The following is a 5,667-nucleotide window of genomic DNA, read 5'->3' as shown; positions in this document are numbered from 1 at the left end:
GGGCCCCAGCCCCTCTCCCCGCCCCCCACCCCAATCAGAGCCTACACTTCCAAGTGACACGTGTGCTCATTTAAGCTGCACAAGCACACAGTGCGTGTGCTTGGAATCATTTAGACCCAAGGGTGCTGAGGCACATGTGCTGTGAGCTTGTCGTCTCTTCTCTTTTTAAATTTAGGATTCTCATAAAGCGAGTCCCTCTGCACTTCTGGTCTGGCACAGCCCAGAGGGTCAGCCTGTGCCAGGAAAATCAACTCAGGGCCTGCGAGGCCACCAGGGGCCTCTTTCCCCATGACCCCAGCGGGTGACGCTCCCTGGGGCTCATGGGCTGCCAGGGGAGGTATGTGGATGGCATGCCTTAATATAGTTAGTCAATAGCTATGTTTTCTAAGTGCCACAGAGGACTGAAGGAATGTCGCTACATGTCTGGAATGGAGCGAACTGATGGCTTTGGGAAGGACGTTTCCCAGGCTTCGGAAGGAGAACGGATAGAGGAGGGGGCTGACGTGGAGACAGATCCCCACGCACAGGCCTGCTCAGTGCTTCGTCACTGCTTCTGCTGGGAATGAATGCAATGGTGTGAGCAGAGCGCCAGCACTGCTCACCGAGGCTCTGGTCGGGTTGTCCTGGGAGCTTGGTCTTGCTCAGGCCACAAGCAGAACTGGCTGCTGCTGACTTCTGCCCTCTGCCTTGGTTTACTGGCCTGTGCAAAGGGCACGTTGCTGCAGCTAGCTGCATTTCGAAACTCGATTGCACTGCCTCTTCTGAGCATTTCCTTCCTTCTTTCCTCTGGAGGTCTCAAGAAGAGCGTTCCTGTCCTCAACCCTTCGTTGTCTCTTCCCACGGAAACGGAATGGTGGGAAGGCCCAGCCTGAGGGGCCGGGCCGCACTTGGCCATCACCATGTGACCTCCAGCCGGGCCTTTCACCCACTGGTGTCCTCAGCTGGTAAAATGGGGAGCACACACCCTTCTTTGCAGGATGGCTGCAGAAATCCTGATAGCAGTGGGTTAAGGAGTTTGTTGAAAACCAGGTTCAGGGGCTTAGTCACTGTGTATATGCTAATGAACATTTCTTGAATTGAATCATCTCCCTCCCACTAAATCTAGCCCTGGCCTGTGTGGCTCAGTTGGTTGGGCATTGTTCTGTGCACCAAAAGGTTGCTGGTTCAATTCCTGGTCAGGGCAGATACCTAGGTTGCAGGTTCGATCCCCGGTAGGGGCTTGAAGGAGACAGCCAATCTATGTTGCTCTCACATTGATGTTTCTCTCTCTCTCCCTCTCCTTTCCTCTCTCTCTAAAAATCAATTTTTAAAAAAATCTTTAAAATAAAATCTCTTCTATCCCACTTCTTCTAGGGATAACAGCTACTTTAGATGGTCTGATCAGTTTCACAACCTCCAAGGAAATCATGAATTCAGGCAAGATTATCAATTGGTGTTAAAACCAAAGGAGGTCTAAGCTTATTCATCTAATGGACTAAGACAATAATGGGGAGAAACCTAGATACACACAACAGACAATATGTTTGCATCTTGAAACCAGACAACCAATGGGCCTGGGCTGCCTGTCATTTCTTGAGCCAAGTAAGCAGAGAAGTTGAATCATATAAGAGCATTTATTCCAATACCGCTGGCAGCATGGTAGGGCAGGTCAACCAAGAAAATCTGCTCTGCACCCCTCCCATAAGCCAGCTGCTTATACTGGATAGAAGGACAAAGATTATATGGGGAAGTAGGTAAAAGGAATAAGAGTGGGTAAATGGTTACACATTATAGGCAATGCAGGCGGGGGCGGTGTGGGGGTGGGGGGCGGAAAGGGGCCGGTTGCAAAGGGTAGACTCCAGTCTTTCCATGCTGATAGGCAGTTCTTGGATTAGGAGAATGGACGGAATTCCAAGGTTAACTCCCAGGTCCTGAGGCATTCAATTCCCAGCCAGATCAGAATATGCTTCCTTTAATCAGGACAAAACAATCGTGGGTTAACAGAGCATGATTAATATTTCTTATAACTATAGCTAGTCTCTACTATTCTATTTCTGCCCCTAACAATCTCACTGATAATACTGAGTCAAAGAGTTCTCTTCTTTTTTTTTTAAAATCCTCACCTGAGGATATTTCCCCTTTGATTTTTAGAGACAGTGGAAGAGAGAGGGAAAGACAGAGAGAAATATTGATGTAAGAGAAACACATTGATTGGTTGCCTCCTGCACGTGCCCTGACCAGGGCCCGGGCAGGGGAGAAGCCTACAACTGAGGTATGTGTCCTTGACCAGAATTGAATCTGGGACCCTTGGGTCCGCAGGCTGATACTCTATCCACTGAGCCAAACCAGCCAGGGCCAAAGAGTTCTTCTTATAAAATTCCAGCTCTATGAAGTATAGAAACAGGCAAAACTCACCTGTGTGATAAAAGTGAGAATAGAGGTTTCCTTTGTGTGGGGGCTACTATATGGGTGGGGGGGCCAGCCGGGGAGCTAGGGAGCTAGGAACATTCTCTGTCTGGATTCAGGTGGTGGTCATGTGGGTGGGTACATAGGTAAAAATCTTAGCACAACCAGACCTGATGTATTTTCCGGGACACATATCATTATCTATAACATCCTTCAGCCCAAAACTTTGAAGTTGAATCTAATCAAGACTTTAGATCTAACTTCCAGTTTCCAAGAAATGCAGAGAAAGAGGAACAAGCTTAATGGCACCGTGAGGAAGCACCCGGAGCAACCCAGAAGGCCAGCCCTCCTGTAGGACAATCCCCTGAGTCTCTCTCACAGGAGAAACCGGTCCGAAGGGCCCCGGAGGCACAGCCGGGGACAGTGCAAGGTCTCAGGGTGGACCCTGGTTGGGACAAACTACTTGTAAAGTTTTAGAGGCAATTTGGGTACTTAAATACGGAGGTTTAGATGACAGTATGGAGCTGTTTTTAATGTTTTACAATATGATAATGCTAATTTGGTTTTGTTGGAAAATGCTATATTTTAAAAGGATGAATTTGAAAAAAAATTCAAATTCATGTTCAGCTTGGTGAAGGACTGGTTAAACAGAGGACACAACTGGAAGCAAGATCTCAAGAGAATGAGAAAAATGCTTTCAAGAAATGAGTTTGCAGCTTCTTGTACGCATTTGGAATTAAGGGGAGAGGTAAGGCAGATTGCGTGAAGGTGGGAGGAAGCAAGGCCGGGGTGGGGTCATAGGGTGGTTAAGATTCAGTGCTCCCTCGAAGGGGGTCAGGCTTTAGAAGGAGGGGCCTGAAAAGAGTAATTTCAAAGGTGTGTTCACCTAGATGCACAGAAACAATGACAAGGCTTCCTTAAGGCAGAGCTTAACCTGTCACTGCAGTTACACACCTGGGCTATGACTACCTACCATGACCGGCCCAGGTAGGGATTTCTGATCAGATCAACTTTGAGATTACTTTCCATAAAACCCCCCTTTTCATCCACGGCTCCATGGGAATGTAAGTTCCAGGAGGACCGAGGTTTTGCAGTTTTCATCATTGCTGTATCCCAGTGTCTGGCGCATAGTAGGTGCTGCATACATATTTAGTGAATGAATGCACAGATATTATTTTAAAGGTGGGTCCATTGTATGGCTGATGTAATAGTAACAGCACAGCAGTGACTACCACTCATAAGGCATGTCTGATACAGCCCTTTATGAATTGAGTTCAATCACAAATGTATAGTCCTTTACAAGTTCAAAGTCCTTGATGAATTCACACTCATTTCAACTTCTCAACAATTTTACGAACTAGGCTTGAGAGTCACTTCCATTTAATAGATTACAAAACCAAGGTTCAGACATTTTATTACCTCTCCCACAGTCAACTCAGATAATGGGTCATACCCATCTGGCTACATCTTGAACCAGCCCATTTAACTGCTTGTGCCAAACCGGTGCAGAACGGGGATATCACGATTTACTTCAGTTTTCTCCTACTAATAGACACCATCTTGTGGGGCGCAGATGGGGCAAGTAAGGTCCAGAGAGGTTAAGGCACTTGTTCAAAGTCACACAGCTAGAATTCAAGTCCATCAGCTGACTCAGGACTGAATTCTCAATCATGACATTGTCTCACCTGCCAAAGCCTCCTTCTCTCCTAGGAGGAGGACTAGGGTTAGGAGGGCTGTCCAGGTGGCTCACTTCTGCCCCTTGGCAAAGCCCTTCTTCCCCAGGGTCCTCCCTCCGCCACGGTTCCTCTCCCAGCTCCGGCATCCTCTCCCAGCTCCGGCATCCTCTCCCAGGTGGCCCTTGGCCATGGACTTGCCCACTGAATCCCCTTAATGGTTCGCCTGCCTCCCAGGGGGAATGTGGACATCTCTTCTTTAGGTTCCTGTTCTGGAGTTTCCCACTTTTGCATCTTTTTTTTTTGTTTGTTTGTTAATCCTCAACAGAGGATTTTTTTTTCCATTGAGGTTTAAAATTTTTATTTCATTTTCCCATTGATTTCTTCTTTTTTCTTTTAGAGAATGGAAGGGAGGGGGAGAGACACACATCCATTGGTTGCCTCCTGCATACATCCCGACCAGCCGGCAGAACTTGCAACTAAGACCTGTGCCCTAGACCGGAATCGAACCTGCCACACTGCAGTGCACAGGCCGATGCTCTAACCACTGAGGAAAACTGTCCAGGGCCACCTTTGCATCTTTTGTGTCTGAGAGGCCAGGGACCCCCTGGGGGGGCTTACCTGACATTCACTTATTCAGTCCCTTGTACTGAGCACTTCCACCTGCCAGGGGCACTATTACAATGAGAGACATCTCTATTCTGCTTTCCCTGTGCCCCACACCCCTTAACACCATACAGTTTAGACCTCATAGCTGAAGCTCGGTTGCAGCTTCCTTTTCTCTTTAAACTTGTTTTATAATTATTATCCTTTCTCTTTCTATTTTGTGTTTCCTGTTGCAGTTTGAAGTGTTCTCATGAGGCAGGGCTTACTGGGAGGCAGGAGGGAGGGCTGATGCTCAGAGGCTGAGTGGCTGCAAGGTCACACAGCGCGTGCGCGGTCCAGCTGAGCGATGGAGGCAGAGGACAGGTCTGCTTACTCCTCCAGGCTCCGAGTGGAAAGCCGCACCTAGTTTTAACTTGGAAAACCAGGGGAAAGGTTGTGATTACGAGAAGGCAGGTCACTAGGGCTTGGGCAGGGTAGGCTGGGGTGGTGAATCAAGGGCGCTGAGGCTGCCCCTGGCTTGCACCCCCAAAGGGTCTACTGAGTGTTCTGTCCTTTATCTTCGATCCTTCCCTCAGTTGACAGTTGACGGGGACACCCAGAGGGTGAGTCAACATCCTAAGCCTCAGAAGGCCCGTGGGTGTTCCTGTGCCCGCCGCAGGGTCACCATCCTGGGCCTGGGTCTGTCTGTCCTCGAGGGAAGGGATGATCTCACTGAACGCCTGCATCTCCCACAGCCCGCTGCGGTTCCTGACTCTGGGGGAGGGGCTGCCTGCTGCCGGGGGCACAGAAATGCTTTTGATGAATGAAAATCGGTGCCTCGCTCGCTCCCCGAGGACAGGCAGAAAATGCCCACATCGCCGCTTTAAAAAGTAAAACCACTTGGCCAGGGCCGCGCCAAATCCAGGCCCGCGCTCTCCGTCTCCAAGCTCCACAGCCAGAGCCAGGGCGCAAACAAGCACATTCCCAGGCGGGGAGGGCGCGGCGCCTTTAAGAGGCGGGCGGC

Source organism: Myotis davidii, unplaced genomic scaffold (genome assembly GCF_000327345.1).
Source record: "Myotis davidii unplaced genomic scaffold, ASM32734v1 scaffold1703, whole genome shotgun sequence".
Classification (NCBI taxonomy): Eukaryota; Metazoa; Chordata; class Mammalia; order Chiroptera; family Vespertilionidae; genus Myotis; species Myotis davidii.
The sequence above is the reverse complement of the archived record's forward strand: the minus strand, read 5'-3'. Positions refer to the sequence as shown.